This window comes from Myotis daubentonii, chromosome 2 (genome assembly GCF_963259705.1).
Source record: "Myotis daubentonii chromosome 2, mMyoDau2.1, whole genome shotgun sequence".
Lineage (NCBI taxonomy): Eukaryota > Metazoa > Chordata > Mammalia > Chiroptera > Vespertilionidae > Myotis > Myotis daubentonii.
The window spans coordinates 92,761,922-92,779,219 of NC_081841.1; the positions used below are offsets into that span (position 1 = coordinate 92,761,922).

General features: G+C 44.9%; 1 protein-coding gene across 3 annotated transcripts in view; it reads right to left on the reverse strand.

Moving 5' to 3' along the window:
• GALNT8 (polypeptide N-acetylgalactosaminyltransferase 8) overlaps window positions 1-17,298 on the reverse strand; it is a 49,881-nt gene that overhangs the window by 23,680 nt on the left and 8,903 nt on the right. The gene's annotated exons all lie outside the window — the stretch shown is intronic.

A 17,298-nucleotide genomic window follows, 5' to 3' on the forward strand; every position in this document is an offset into this window, starting at 1 on the left:
CAGTACCTCATTTCTTTTTATTGGCAAATAATATTCCATTGCATGGATATACCATATGTATCCATTCATCAGTTATTGAAAATTTACAATGTTTCCTCTTTTTGACGATTAATACCACTGTGAACAACTTTTTGTGTTGGCATGTTTTTATTTCACTTATATACACACCTGAGAGTGCAGCTGTAAATCATATGATAACTCTTTGTTTAACATGTGGACGCTGAGAAGAAAGATTCATTTGATGTGAATCCAAGAAAAAATTTACCTGCTAAAAAGGACTGCCTCTGGTCAACTGAGGGCCAAAATTTTGTAACTAATAAGAGGCTAGTGGCCATTTGCTGGTAGAGCTTGTTACATACTCTGTACAACTAGGAAGAAGCTCTGACTGAACTCTGGGCTTTTGCATTATGCCCCGCTTGTTTACATCATCTGAGTCAACCACTGCAGGGAAGGAAATTCTGGCTTCATCTATCCACCAACAGACAGATTGGCCCAATCAGAACTGCACAATTTGGATACCTCATTTACATACAATGTACCTCATTAAGAACCCCGGGGTGGGGTGGGGGGGGGCGGGGGACTTTTGCTATAAAAGATGCTTCCCCTTCATCTCGGTGGAACACAATTTAGGTTGTCACCTAAATGTTTCTGCTGGGCTGCAGCTCCTTTTTGCTCAAATAAACGCCTTCTATTCTTTGTTAAAGTTTAAAATTAATTTTGGTTTATAATTTGATGAGCTTCCCTCCTGTTTTCCAAAGTGGCTGCACCATTTTATGTTGGGAGCCATTAGAAATATTGGCTTAGACAAAGCCATCTTAAAAACTATAAGTTTCTGGTTCCTCCAGAAACTCCTAATTACCAGAAACCACCTGTGTCTTGCAAATTGGCCAGCAGTTAAAGATAAACTACCCTCACACAGCCGCTAAATCACACATCTCCACTGATAAGCACATAGCCATCCGGAGCCTGCTAAATCACCGCTGATAAGCACAGCAATCAGGAGCCTAATAAATCTCTAGTAATAGGTTACTGCCCATAGACCCCTTTACCCACCCCCCTTCCCTAAAACAGTATATATTCTGCCGCGGTGAGAATAAAGTTGGAGGCTTGATCAGGACTTGTCTTGCCTCCATTCTTTCGTGTCCCTTGTTTGTTTCATTCTCCTAGGGTGTCTCTTCGTTCCCCCATTGTTGTCCCGCGGGTCGGGGCAATTTTACATTACTATCAGTAATAAATGAGGGTTCAAATTTCTCCACCTCTTGAACGACATTTGTCATTTTCTGTTATTTTGATAATGGCCATCTGAAAGTTTATGAAGTATTAACTCACTGTGGTTTTGATTTCCATTTTCTTTATAACTAATGATGTTGAGAATCTTTATTGTTTCTTGGTCATTTGTTGTTTTTTGGATCAATGTATAAGTCCTTTGTTTATTTTAAATTTGGTTATTTGTCATTTTGTTATTGAGTTATAGAAGTTATTTATGTATTCTAGATTCAAGTACCTTACTGGATATATGGTTTGCAAATATTTCTCCCACTTTGTGAGTTGTTTTTTCACTTACTTGATTATATTATTTGCAGCAAAAAGAAAAATTTCAGTTCTTATAAAGTTCAAGTTTTCAATCTTTTTTTATCACTTATGCTATCTGACCCATGATCAGATTTTTCTCCCAAGAGTTTTATAATTTTATCTCTTACATTTACACGTACAATCACTTTGAGTTAATATTTATAGTATGTATGCATGATGTAAGAGTCCAAATTCATCATTTTAGTACATAAATCCCCAGTCGTCCCAACAATGTTTGTTGAAGAAACTATTAATTCCCCAATGAATTCTCTTGATACATGCAAAGAAGAAAAACTCTCCTGTTTGTTTCTTTCTCTCCACTCATAGCACTACTGACAATGAAAATTTCGGTGACCAGGTGTGGAGGGGAGGGTGGGGGGGGGGGTCCTATATCAAAGAACTCTGCAACGTCAGCCTGGTGTCCTGCAATGTAATCCAATTCTGACACTGTCTGCCTGAAGTTACCATCAGATCCCATAGGTTAAGGGCTCAGGCCCACAAAACTAGGCCCTACCCACCCTCCCCCATTACAGAGGCCAATCACAAGTCCAGGTTGTTCCTTGTGCTTTTGGCCTACGGGTTATAAATTCCCATGACACCTTGCTTGGGTTAGATTAATTTGCTAGAGGGGCTTGCAGAATTCAGGAAACCAGTTCACTTACTAGATTACCCGCGTGTTGCAAAGGATATTAAAATATATGAAAAGCCGAAACCGGTTTGGCTCAGTGGATAGAGCGTCGGCCTGCGGACTCAGAGGTCCCAGGTTCGATTCCGGTCAAGGGCATGTACCTTGGTTGCGAGCACATCCCCAGTAGGGGGTGTGCAAGAGGCAGCTGATCGATGTTTCTCTCTCATCAATGTTTCTAACTCTCTATCCCTCTCCCTTCCACTCTGTAAAAAATCAATAAAATATATTTTTAAAAAATATATATGAATGAACATCCAGATAGATACCAAGAGCAGGGTCCTGAAAGGCCCCGAGCACAGGAGCACCTGCCGCAGTGTGGCCGGGCCGGGCCTGTAGTGTTCTTGTTTACCAGTCCACGCTCTGAGGCCCATGGCTCATGGATTGTTATGGCGGCTCCATCATGTAGGCGTGACTGATTAAATCACTGGCCATTAGTGAGCAAGTCGAACTCCTGGCCCATCTCCCCTCCCAAAAGGGGGAAGAACTGAATGTCCCAATCCTCCAATCACAGGGCTGCTTACCCTGGCAAGCCCATATCTTTTATGCATAACAAAAGACAACTTTATTTCTCTTCTTACTTAAAATGTCCCAAGGATTTTAGAAGCTCTGTGCCAGGAACATGGATAAAGACCAAATATGTATTTCTTATCATAAATTACAAAATCACAGCACCCTATTCAAGAGTCAATTAACCATAAATGTAAGTTTATTTCTGGATACCAATCCATTCCACTAATCTATCTGTCTATCCTGAACCGGTAACACCTGGTCTTATTTACTGTAGCTTTGTAGTAAGTTTTGAACTTGGGAAAATATGAGTCCTGTAATATTTTTTCTTCTTTTTCAAGATGTTTTGGCTACTTGGGATTGCTTGCATTTTCCTTTGAATTTTGAGATCAGCTTGTCAATTTTTACCCAAAATCCAGCTGATATTTTGATAGAGATTGTAGATCAACCTCAAGACTACAGTAGCTCCCTGTTACCCACCAGGGAAACTTTCCGAGACCCCCAGCAGATGCCTGAAACCACAGATAGTACCAAACTCTATATATACTATGTTATTTCTGTACATATGTTTAAAAAATTTCAACTGAGCAAATTTGAAGATCTTATTGGCTTTTACTTAAGAAATTCAATGAATTGGGCAGCATCCCATCCAGCAACAAAAGGATACTCCAAGGTTTGTACAAAATGAAAGGTTTTTATAAGAAGAAGGGTGAGGCAAGGGAGCTATTAACAAAAGAGAAAGAAAAAAGAAAAAGATGACTTTTGGTCCAGGACACCTTTTCTTTGGTGGGAGAGAACAGAAGGGTTTGTATCATGCAGATTTTATTTTCTTTCTAAGGGGGATAGAGAGGGCCCACAGTGACAGAATACCAGAAAATTCCAGACTGATTGATTAAGATTACATTTCTGGGAGAGGTTGAAGTGACATTTAGATCAGGTATTAAATCTAGATTTGGTATTGAGAACAAAAAAAAAGAAAGTTCTATGAAAAATAACTTCAAAGGGTGAGCTGATCATAAATTTCTAACTGGGCAGGTCATTGTAAGTAATCGGGTTTACCTTTGCCTTAGCAAACTCTGTCCATTGTTTCTGTGCATGTAGTTAACACACCTTTGAAATAAACCATAAGCACCTTCAAGAGAGCACATAATCTTGCCCAGCTAGTGTGATTCAATGGTTGAGAGTCAATTTATGAACCAGGAAAGGGGTCATGGTTCAATTCCCGTTCCGGCATATGCCCCAGTTGCAGGCTTAATCCCTTGTAGAGAGTGTGCAGTGAGCAGCCAATCAATGATTCTCTCTCATCATTGATGTTTCTATCTCTCTCTTCCTCTCCTTTTCTCTCTAAAGTCAATAAAAAAATATTTTTTTTTTTAAAAAAAGAAGAGAGCACCTAATCTTAACCATCCTGTAATCCAATCCCTACCTTCTTTTCTCGCACCTTCATGTAACCTTCTTTATGTTCCTTCCTTAATTTCAAATGCGTAAAAGAAGCTGCAAAACTGTTATTCTCTAGAGTACTTGAGATCTTGTTCCCTGGCAAATGTCTTCAGTTTGGCTCAATTAAACACATAAAAATTCTCTACAAAAGCTATTATTTTATCACTGTCAAAAAAACAGAATGGTTGTGGGCATTTTTCTTTTAAAAAAGGAACTGTACATGTATACAATAGGGTAATCATATCAGCCACAGAATCCTTAATTTTGCATTTGTAGTAATTCCTGCTTTCACACAGAAAGATTGTGTGCTTGTGTGCACATGCTCAAATAAAAGAATCCCTTCAGGTGCACTATGTTGTTATGTATCAAGATATTCTCTTTTCTACTTCTCCTCATCCCCTGCTCCCCACCCTCATTATAAATTGGCTTATTAAAACTGGTTCACAAACAAAAACAAAAACAATTCTCTACAGGTTTGGATGTTTCTTATATTGACAGTATTATAAACTTTTAGCACAAATTATGTGATTGGGGAACTGGTTGTTGTTTTTTTCTTTAACACATACATACCTACGATAAAATTTAATTTCTAAATTAGGCACAGAAATAGATTAACAACAATAATAATAAAATAGAATAATTATAATAATACAGTATAATAACAGTTATGTAAAAGTGATCTTTCTCTCAGAATATGTTATTGACTGTATGTAGAGCTTGGATACACTGGACAAAGGAATGATTAGCATCCTGGTTGGGATAGAGCAAGTCTGAGCAAGAATTCATCACACTATTCAGAACAACATGCAATTTAAAATTATGAATTGTGCCCTAACCGGTTTGGCTCAGTGGATAGAGCGTCAGCCTGCGGACTGAGAGGTCCCAGGTTTGATTCCGGTCAGGGGCGTGTACCTTGGTTGCAGGCACATCCCTAGTTTGGGGTGTGCAGGAGGCAGCTGATTAATGTTTCCCTCTCATTGATGTTTCCAACTCTCTATCCTTCTCCCTTCCTCTCTGTAAAAAATCAATAAAAAAAAACCCCTATGAATTGTTTATTTCTGAAATTTTCCACTTAATATTTTCAGAACATGGTTGACCATGGATAATTGAAACTATGGAAAGCAAGACCATGTATGAGGGAAGACAACTACACAGTGAATATGAGCAAGTAAGAGCAGAGTTTTCAGACAGATGCATATTCAAGTCACAGCTCTGCCACTCTCTAGCTATACAATCTTGGGAAAGGTACCTACACTTTTCATGCCTCCTGTATGTTATCTGTAAAGTGGTAATGTAATAACAATAATAATATATTCACACATTCTATATAATAAAGAGCTAATATGCTAATTAGACTGAACAGCAGAATGACTGTCTGGACGGGATGATTTTCCGGATGAAGCTGGAGCTGTGAGGCTCGAGCCCCTTGCACGAATTTCGTGCATCAGGCCTCTATCCTACATAATAAGGAGGTAATATTCAAATTAACCCTCACAAGATGGCTGCCTATGACCAGGCCAGCACGGGAGTTAGTGAGGGACGACCAAATGACTGAACAAGCAGGCTGCATGGGGTGACCAGGCCGGCAGGGGGGTTAGGGAGGGATGACCAAATGACTGAGCAGCAGGTTATGTGGGGCAACCAGTCCAGCAGGGGTTGGGGGGGAGAAGAGGCAGTTAGGGGCAACCAGACCAGCAGGGGGGGGCCGTTGGGTGTGACCAGGCTGGCAGAGGGGGCAGTTGGGGGCAACCAGGCTGGCAAGGGGGGCAGTAAGGGGTAACCAGGCCAGAAGGGGGGGCATTTAGGAGCAACCAGTCCGGCGGGGGGCGGGGGGGGTGGGCAGTTAAGGGCAATCAGGCCAGCATGCAGAGGCAGTGAGGGTGATCAGGTCAGCGGGGGTGGGGGCAGTTAGGGGTGACCAGACAGGCAGGCAGGTGAGTGATTAGGAGCCAGCAGTCCAGGATTGTGAGAGGGATGTCCGATTGCCGGTTTAGGCCTGATCCCTGGCATCGGGCCTAAACCAGCAGTCAGACATCACCCAAGGGATACCGGATTGGAGAGGGTGCAGGCTGGGCTGAGTGGACCTCCCCTGTGCACGAATTTCATGCACCAGGCCTCTAGTTCTATATAATAAAAGCCTAAGCAACCATTACATCGGAAGGACCAGAACAACTGGTTGCTATGATGCACACTGACCACCAGGGGGCAGATGCTCAACGCAGGGGCTGTCCCCTGGTGGTCAGTGCATTCCCACAGGGGGAACGCTGCTTAGCCAGCAGCTGAGCTCACAGCTGGTGAGCGCAGCAGCAGTGGCGAGAGCCTCTCCACCTCCGTGGCAGCGTTAAGGAGCAGTGAGCCGAGTGGTAAGGAACAGCGAGCAGACAGGCGGTAAGGAGTGAGGGATCCTGGAATGTAAGAGGGTGTAAGCTGGACTGAGGGACACCCCTCTCCCTCCCTCCCCCCCCCCCAACACAGTGCACAAATTTCATGCACCAGGTCTCTAGTAGTTGTATAAAAAAAAATCTTACCACTTTCCCACCTATTAGGGAAAATCCTAGTTTGTCCCTACTATGTGTTTCCTTCATTACTTACATTATTACTACACAGAACATTTCACATGACATTTCTGGTAACCAAATGTGTGAGAGTTTTTCCCATGCCAAGCAATTCTCTGTGACCCCAGCTGGGTGTCCTACAATTCTGACAGTATAAATTCAGATGGAATTCAGACAGTATTTACCTGGAGACAGCATCAGATCCCACAGGTTAAAGGCTCAGTCCCACAAGACTGCCCCACTCCAGTTCAGATGCCAATAGTAAGTAGGGGGCCCCCAGGTGGGGGTTCAGAAAGAATCACTCCAAGATGTGCCTCTGGGGTATGCAGATTGTTTTGAGCTAAAGGCAACTTTGGCTGCAGGCTCAAGAGAAACTTCTGCCCCTCCCTTAGCTACCTAGAAAAACTGTTAACTAGGGGCCTTGCCCATAATACAGGACAAACTTCTATTTACTGAGCATCTGCTCTTCTTATCATTCTGCAATGACCCTTTGAATCTCCAAGGCACCTTACCTCTCCCGAGCTCAGGATGTCATGTACACCTCAGTCTCCCTTTCTCTCTCTGAACCTCTCCTGCATGTGGGGTCTCTGGCTCTCTCACAAATGCATGTGTTGTTTGTTTGTTTTTTTAAGTATTTTTATTGATTTCAGAGAAAAAGGGAGAGAGGGAGAGAGAGAAACATCAATGATGAGAGAGAATCATTGACCGGCTGCCTCTGGCATGCCCCCTACTGGGGATCGAGCCCACAACCCATGCATGTGCCCTTGACAGGAATCAAACCTGGGACCCTTGAGTCCGCAGGTGCTATCCACTGAGCCAAACCAGCTAGGGCACATATGCATGTATTAAATTGGGTTCTTTTCTCTTACTAATTTGCCTCATGTCTATGTGCTTATTAGAGCGGCCAGAACAACCTTAGTAGAAGAAAGTTTGTTCTTCCCCCACATCGAGTTACCCATGACTTCTGTCAGACTTGGCTATGAACCGGATGTTCTCATGACCCTCTCTTCAGGTTTGAGTCATTTGCTAGAGCAGCTCACAGAACTAAGGGAAAACTCTTCCATTGGCAGATTTATGAAAGGATATGATACAGGACATGGCTGAACAGCCAGTGAAGAGATACCCAGGCCAGGTCTGAGGGTCCCCAGTGCAGAACCTTGCTCCGTGGAGGTGAGGTACATCACACTCCTGGTGTGGAGGTGTTTGCCAACCTGGAAGCTTTCCAAACCCTCTACTATGGGGATTTTATGGAGGCGTCCTCATTGGCATGATCAATTATTAACTCCGTTCCCAGCCCCACTCCCTTCTCTGAAAGATGTGGGGATAAAATGGAAAATTCCAGGCTTCTGGTAATGGAATGGCTTGGTCTTTCTGGTGACCAGCCCTTATCCAGTAGCCCATCTGAAGTGCCTCAACAGAACAAAAGATGCTTGTGATCTTACTTAGGAATTTACAAGGGTTTGGGGAGCTCTGTGTCAGGAACCCAGGCAGAGATCGATATACAGTGGGGCCTTGACTTATGAGTTTAATTCGTTCCGTGACGGAGCTCGTAACTCAAATTACTCGTATGTCAAATCTTAAAGTGAACGAGTGAGACACGTGATGCTGGGCTGATGTTGTGGCGTTCGCTGTGACGTTCACTGCACCAACTAGCGGTGGGGTATCTGAAGCTGGCTCATAACCCGAATTTTAGCTCACAACTCAAAGCAAAAAAATTGGCCGAGAGACGGAAAAACTCGTTAGTCGGGACACTCGTAAGTCAAGGCCCCACTGTATATTTTCTCTTATCTCACAATAGTATTATCATGAGGGTCAAATGCAATGTGGTTAAATTGCTCAGAATTTTAAAAGTGTTCAATAAATGTTACCTGCTATTATTTCTAATTTGATGGTTCTTTCTCTTGTTATAATTATTACTTAAACGATGACCCATTCACTGAGCTAGGAACAATGAGAGGAAAATGTTTTAAAATTAGCCACAGGGATGTAAAGTACAGCTATAGGGAATCCTATATAATAAAAGGCTAGCAACCTTAGTGGTGTAACGACCCGGAATGACCCATTGACCAGTCATGAGTAAACTGGGAGGTTCATTGACCACCTCTCAGTCCCTCCCCCGAGCCCGCAGGCTCTGATCACTGGATGGTGAACCATGGGGAACTGGGCTAGGTGGCCACAAGGCAGACTGGGGACTGGCGAGCAGGCAAAAGGCAGACCTCTTGGTCCCTCCCCGCAGCCCGCAGGCTCCGATTTCTCCTCAGTTTCTTCCGAAAGGAACGTGGCGCCTCCACATCAGCCTTCCTGGATGCGGACTCACCGCTGCGAGAGGCTCCAGAGTGGGAGCTTCAACAACTTTAGCACCTGCAGCGACCCTCAGCCTTCACTGCTGGTAAATGGACAGAGAACATCAGCTTTAAAGCACAAACACCCTCCTCAGGAAGAATCCGCCACCTCCCTACTCCACAGCAGCTTCCAGGTCTGCAAAAAACTGCACATGTTCCTCCCTGTGGGATGGGTGGGGCCAGAGCCTGAGCTTAGGTTCCATGATAGGGGAGGGGCCTATTCAGGTGGCTGGGCCAGTGTAGGGACAAAGGGAGGGAGGGTGGGAACGAAGGAGGAAGGGGGAGGGAGGGCGGGGCAGGAGCAAGGGGTAGCCCTGATTCCCTGCACCTCCTCCCACAGGCATAGCCCTTCCTGGTTGAATTTCCCACATCATTGTTAGGGTTTTGGTGATGATGCTGGCTGTGAAAGGATTCACAGGGGATAGAAGAGACAGGTGCAGAGAGAGGGCATTTATTTTACTTCATAAAAGAGAGCCAAGGGCCAGGGTGCCCTTTGATGGCACAAGGCACCTAAGGCAGAGTGGGCTGTTCTTTTGATCGCTGGATGGCAAACCGTTACAGTAACCACGGTGAGTGGCGTGGCGGCAGCGGGGCTGGACTAGGGACTGGTGAGTGGATGGAAAATGGCCCTGATCACAGGCTAGGCCTAGGGACCCTCGCTCATGGAAAATTTCAACAAAAGAGTGTGTATGTGCCAGCAAAGCTGTGGAGGCCATTTACCTGATATGCTATTCCATACATAACCCTATACTGTATACTTTATGAATCAATTAAAAATTTACAATTTTTAATTATAAACCTGTGTTTTATATCAAAATTACTTTTTGCGTGAATTTTGGGACACCCTTATATTTTACTGATTTTTTACAGAGAAGAAGGGAGAGGGATAGAGAGTTAGAAACATTGATGGGAGAGAAACATTGATCAGCTGCCTCCTGCACACCTCCTACGGGGGATGTGCCTGCAACCAAGGTACATGCCGTTGACCGCAATCAAACCTGGGACCTTTCAGTCCACAGGCCAATGCTCTATCCACTGAGCCAAACTAGTTAGGGCATATTTTAAATATATTTTTATTGATTTTAGAGAAATGAAGGGAGAGAGATAGAGAGAAACATAGATGGGCTGCCTCCTGCATGCCCCTCACCTGGGATCAAGCCCAAAACCATGTGCCCTGATGAGGAATCAAACTGTGACCTCATGATTCAGAGCCCATGCTCAACACCAGCAGGGCAACAGTAGTATATTTTAAACTGCGCATGCAACATACCCCAGAGAGACATATGCTAAGGCATAAAATAAGTCTCTGCAAATTTTAAGATTAAATTCATACAAAGTGTGATTCTCTGATCACAATAGAAAGACATTAGAGATAAAAACAGAAAAAAAAGAAAAAATTACAAATATGCGTAAATTGAACAGCACATTCCTAAATAACCATCAAGTCAAAGAAAAACATCACAAGGGGAATTAGAAAATACATTAAGATGACTGAAAACCAAAATACAATATATCAAAACTTGGGTGTTTCAGTTAAAAAAAGAGCTGTGAAGGAAATTTAAAGTTGTAAACACTATATTTAAAAAAAAAGAAAGATCTCAAATCAATAATCTAGCCTTACACCTTAAGAAAATAGAAAAGAAAGAGCAAAAAGAAGAAAGAATATAATAAAGATAAGAGTAAGAGTACATAAAATAGAGAATAGATATAATAGTAGAGAAAGTCAGTAAAAAGTTGGTTCTTTACAAACATCAACAGAATTTATAAACTTAGTTATACTAACCAAGAAATAATAAAGAATACTCAAATCACTAAATACAGGAATAAAAATGGGATAGCATTAATAACCTTACAGAAATAAAAAAGATTTTATGAGTACACTATAAATAATTATTTGCCAACAAATTAGAAAACAGATGAAATGGAAAAATTCCTAGAAAGACACACATTATTAAAATTGACTCCAGAATAAATAGAAATTTGTATAGATCTACATCAAACAAAGAGACTGAATTAGTAATCAAATTTTACCTACAAAAACAAACAAACAAACCCAGACACATATGGCTTCGCTGGTAAATTCTACCAGGTATTTAAAGAAGAATTAATATCAATCCTTCACAAGAAGAGGGAAAAGCACTTTACAACTCATTCTATGAAGCCAGTATTACTCAGATACAAAACCAAACAAAAAGAAAAAAAAGGGGGCAAAAAAACTACAAATCAATATATCTTATGAATAGCGACCCACAACTCTTCAACAAAATACTAGTAAACGATATCCAGTAGTATATAGAAACAATTCTACATCAAGATCAAATAGATTTTTTTTTAATCCTCACCTGAGGATATCTTTTCCATTGATATATTTTAAAAATATATTTGTATTGATTTCAGAGAGGAAGGGAGAGGGAGAGAGAAATAGAAACATCAATGATGAGAGAGAATCATTGATCAGCTCCTTCCTGCATGCCCCACACTGGGGATTGAGCTCAAAACCTGGCATATGCCATAACTGGGAATCAAACCATGTCCTTGAGGTTCATAAGTCGATGCTAAACCACTGAGCCATACCAGCCATGCCATTGTTTTTTGGGGGGGTTTTCTTTTAGAGAGAATGAAGGGAAGGGAGGAGAGAGAGAGAGATAAACATCAATGTGAGAGAGGCACATCGATTGGTTGCCTTCCACACTCACCCAACCAAGGCCAGGGATCGAGCCTGCAACCAAGGTTGTGGGGCATGCAGCAGGCAGTCAATCAATGATTCTCTCTCATCACTGATGTGTCTATCTCTCTCTCTCTCTACTTTCCTCTGAAATCAATAAAAATAAATTTTTTTAAAAGCCCCGAAAAGCATTATTCAAAGAAATTTTAAAATAACTAAATAAATGGAAAGATTTCCCATGTTCCTGGACTTGGGTGAGGCAGGAACTGGGTGGAGGGGGAACAATGAGGTGATAAAAGGGACATCTGTAATACTCTCAACAATAAATATTTTTTTTAAATAAAGAAATAAATTTTTAAAAAAAACACACACACAGAATAGAGAGACCAGAAATAAACCCATGCCTATATGGTGAATTAATATTTGACAAAGAAGGCAAAAATATAAAATGGGGTAAAGACAATCTTCTCAATAAATGGTGCTGGGAGAATTGGACAGATACAAGAAAAAAATGAAACTAAACCACCATCTTGCACCATATACAAGAATAAACTCAACATGGATTAAAGACAAATGTAAGACTTGAAACCATAAAAATCCTAGAAGAAAACATAGGCTGTAAAACCTCTGACATTTCTCATAACAAAATTTTTTCTGATATATCTCCTCAGGCAATGGAAACAAAAGAAAAAGTAAACAAATGGGACTACTTCAAACTGAAATTTTTTGCACAGCAAAGGAAACCATCAACAAAAAAAGACAACCTACTGAATGGGAGAACATATTCACCAATGATATATCTGATAAGGGGTTAATATCCAAAATTTATGAAGAACTCATTCAACTCAACACGACAAAAAACAAGCAATCCAATTTAAAAATGGACAAAGGACCTGGATAAACACTTCTCCAAAGGGAACACACAAATGGCCAATGGACATATGAAAAGATGTTTAGTGTTACTAATCATCAGAGAAATGAAAATTAAAACCACAATGAAGAATGCATGGTTTTTTTAGCCACTTTTCTGTATATCTGAAACTGGTGCAGAATGGTATTCAATGTAAACTATAGTTGAAAAAATTTATACACAAATAATTAAACAAACTACAGTGACATAACACCTAACCTGTCAGAATGGCTGTCATCAATACATCAACAAACAAGTTGTTGGTGAGGATGTGGAGAAAAGGGACCCCTCGTTCACTGTTGCTGGGAATACAAATTGGTACAGAATTATGGAAGACAGTATGGAGGGTCCTCAAAAATGTTAAAAATGAATGTCTTATGACCCAGCAATTCTACTTCTAGGTATATATTCAAAACTTAAAACACCTATTTGAAAGACTTTATGCACTCCTATGTTCATTGTAGTGTTACCTATGATAGCCAAGATATGGAAGCAAGCCAACTGCCCAACAAGAGACAAATGAATAAAAAAGAGGTGGTATCTATCTATATACCAAGTGATCATAACGACCCAAACAACTGGAATGACCAGTTGCTATGACGCACACTGCAGCCAGCAAACCGGCCCAATCGGGAGTCGGCCCTTCCCCACCCCCGGGCCAGTCCTGGCCGGATCAGGGTGGGGCTGGTGGGCCAACATCCCTCGGCCCTTCCCCCTCGCCAGTCTGGCCCCCAATCGCCCCCCCCCCAACACGCAGATCGGGGGCAGGGCCAGCCAACAACTGGTGGCCCCTCCCCAACACAGGCCTGCCCCCGATTGGCCCCCACAGCCCTGATTGGGGAAGGAGCCAGCTGGCCAACCTCCCACATCCCCTCTCCCCTGATGGCCTGGCCTGATTGGCCCCCATTGGTGCAGGCCAGCCGGACCCCACCTGTGCACAAATTCGTGCACCAGGCCTCTAGAGTGTGTGTGTGTGTGTGTATCCTATCTAATAAAAGAGAAACATGGTAATTAGCCGTATGTCCACTACCCTTCCCATTGGCTAATCAGGGCAATATGCAAATTAACTGCCAGCCAAGATGGCGGCTGGCAGCCAGGCAGCTTGAAGCGAACATGAGGCTTGCTTGCTTCAGTGACGGAGGACTCTAACGTTCCCTTCCTGCCATTGCCGGCCTCTGAGCTTGCAGTTTGGAACATTGTTATAAATATAGAAGATATAGAAGCTAAACAAAACCCCAGAAACCTGCTTTCAGCCAGCCGCGATCTCAGAGCTGGAGTTGAAACAGTGTTTCGATTATAGAACCCAAACAAACCAGATGCCTGCTTTCAGCAGCCGAGGCCTAAGAGCTGGAGCCAAGCCTCAAAGCTAAAGCTGGCCCAGAATAAAAAAAAAAGAAAAAAAGGAGCGATTGGGAGCTTCAGTCACCTGCCAGCCTGAAAACAGCCCTCAGCCCTTCACCCAGACTGGCCAGGCACCCACCCCCCCCACCCTGAAGGGTGTGTGACCAGCTGCAAACAGCCATCATCCCCTCATCCAGGCTGGCCAGGCACCCCAGTGGGGACCCCCACCCTGATCCAGGACATCCTTCAGGGCAAACCAGCCGGCCCCCACCCGTGCACCAGGCCTCTATCCTATATAGTAAAAGGGTAATATGCCTCCCAGCACCGGGATCAGAGGAGCCGAGAGGCCTCCTGGCACCAGGATCAGCGTGACGGGGGGCAGCGCCCAAACTCCCTGATCGCCCTGCGGCTCTGAGTGTGACAGGGGGCGGGGCCACAGCCTCCCTATCTGCCCTGCTCTGTTCGTGAGAGGGGAAGGCGTCCCAACCCCCTGATGAGCCCTGCTCTGTGACTGATAGGAGGGCGCTCCCCAATCCCCTGATCACCCTGCGGCTCTGTGTGTGACAGGGTGTGGTGCCCCAACCCCCCCCCCCCATGGGCCCTGCTCTGTGTGTGATGGGGTAGAGCCATAACCTCCCCATCGGCCCTGCCCTGAGTGTGACAGTGGTGGCGCCCCAAACCCCTGATTGGCCCTGCTCTGTGGGTGATAGAGGGTGACACCCCAACTGCCCCCCATGGGCCCTGCTCTGTGTGTGACAGGGTAGAGCCATAACCTCCCCATCGGCCCTGCCCTGAGTGTGACAGGGTGCGGTGCCCCAACCCCCTCATCTGCCCTGCTCTCTGTATGACAGGGGGCGGTGCCCCAACTCCCCTATTGGCCCTACTCTGTGAGTGACAGGGGGGAGCTCCTCAACCCCCTGATTGGCCCTGCTCTGTGCATGACAGGGTATGGAGCCCCAACCCCCCTAATGGGCCCTACTCTGTGCGTAACAGGGGGCAGCGCCCCAACCCCCTGATTGGCCCTGCTCTGTGCGTGACAGGGGGTGGCGCCATAACCTCCCCATCAACTCTGCCTTGAGTGTGACAGGGGGCAGTGCCCCAACCCCCCAATCGGCCCTACCCTGAGCATGACTGAGGGTGGCATCGCAACCTCCCGATCCGCCCTGCTCTGTGCATGACAGGGGACAGCACCCCAACTCCCCAATCAGCCCTGCTCTAAGCCCGGCCAGGGGCTGCACCTAGGGATTAGGCCTGCCCTCTGCCACCTGAGAGCAGGCCTAAGCCAGCAGGCCGTTATCTCCTGAGGGGTCTCAGACTGCGAGAGGGCACAGGCGGGGCTGAGGGACCCCCCCGCCCCCAAGTGCACAAATATATATATATATATACTAGAGGCCCGGTGCACAAAAATTTGTGCACTCGGGGGGGAGGGGGGTCCCTCAGCCCCGCCTGTGCCCTCTCGCAGTCTGGGACCCCTCAGGGGATGACCACCTGCTGGCTTAGGCCCGCTCCCCGGGGGATTGGGCCTAAGATGGCAATCAGACATCCCTCTGGCAGCCCGGCAGCCCTCAGGGGATGTCCACTTGCCAGCGGGGAGCAGGCCTAAGCTGCAGTCGGACATCCTTAGCGCTGCTGAGGAGGCAGGAGAGGCTCCCACCACCACCGTTGTACTGGCAGCCATCAGCCTGGCTTGTGGCTGAGCAGAGCTCCTCCCAAGTGAGAGCGCCCTGACCACCAGAGGGCAGCTCCTGCATTGAGCGTCTGCCCCCTGGTGGTCAGTGTGTGTCATAGTGACCAGTCATTCCCAGTCTTTCTGCTGTTAGGGTCAGTTTGCATATTACCCTTTTACCATATAGGATAGAGGCCTGGTGCATGGGAGGGGCTGGCTGGTTTGCCCTGAAGGGTGTTCAGATCAGGGTGGGGGTCCCACTGGGGTGCCTGGCCAGTCTGGGTGAGGGGCTGAGGGCCATTTTCAGGCTGGCGGGTGACTGAAGCTCCCAACCTCTCCTTTTTTTCTTTTTGTTATTCTGGGATTTATTTACCCTCTATGGCTGTCACTGGAGCTGAGAGCCGGCTTTAGCTCTGAGGCTCAGCTCCAGCTTGAGGCCTAGGCTGCTGAAAGCAGGTATCTGGTTTGTTTGGCTTCTATAATTGAAACACTGTTGCAACTCCAGCTCGCCCCACTGGCTGAAAGCATGGGGTTTGTTTAGCGTCTATAATTGCAACATTGTTTCTTAGAATGCAAACTCAGAGCCCAGCAGCTGCAGGCAGGGAACCTTGGCTTCCTCCTTCACTGGAGCAAGCAAGCCTCCTGTTCGCTTCAGCTGCCTGGCTGCCGGCCGCCATCTTGGTTGGCAGTTAATTTGCATATTGCCCTGATTAGACAATGGGAAGCATGTCAGAGGTACGGTTAATTACCATTTTTGTCTATTATTAGATAGGATATGAATATTACTTGGCCATAAGCAATAATTCAATCTTACCATTTGTGACAGCATGGATGGACCTGGAGAATATTATGGTAAGTGAAATAAGTCAGTCAGAGAAAGACAAATCCCATATGATTTCACTAAGATGTGGAATCTAAAGAACAAAATAAGTAAACAGGCAAAACAGTAATAAACTTATAGATACAGGGAATAGAATGCTGGTTGCCAGAAGGAAGAGGATTTGCAAGACTAGGAGAAAAGGGTTAAAGGATTAAGTACAAATTGGTAGTTACAAAATAGTCACAGGGATGTAAATTATAGCATAGGGGAAATAGCCAATAACACTGTAATAACTATGTATGTATGGTGCTAGGTGGGTACTGGAAATATCAGGGGACCACTTCGTACAGTATATGATTGTCTAACCACTATATTGTATACCTGAAACTAATCTATACTAATAAAGGGGTAATACGCTAATTAGACTGGACACCCTTCTGGACAAAGCCTCGGTGGTGGGGGCCAAGGCAGAGGTGGTTTAAGGCAATCAGGCCAGCAAGGGAGGGCAGATAGGGGCAATCAGGCTGTCAGGCAGAGAGGTTAGGGATGATCAGGCAGGCAGGCAGGCAGGGGAGCGGTTAGGAGCCAGCGGTCCGGGATTGCGAAAGGGATATCCGACTGCCAGCTTAGGCCCGATTTCTGTGAGATCGGGCCTAAACTGGCAGTCGGACATCCCCTGAGGGGTCCTGAATTGGAGGAGGTACAGGCTGGGCTGAGGGACCCACCCCTGTGCACGAATTTTGTGCACAGGGCCTCTAGTACAATGTAATGTAAATTAATGTAAACTAATTA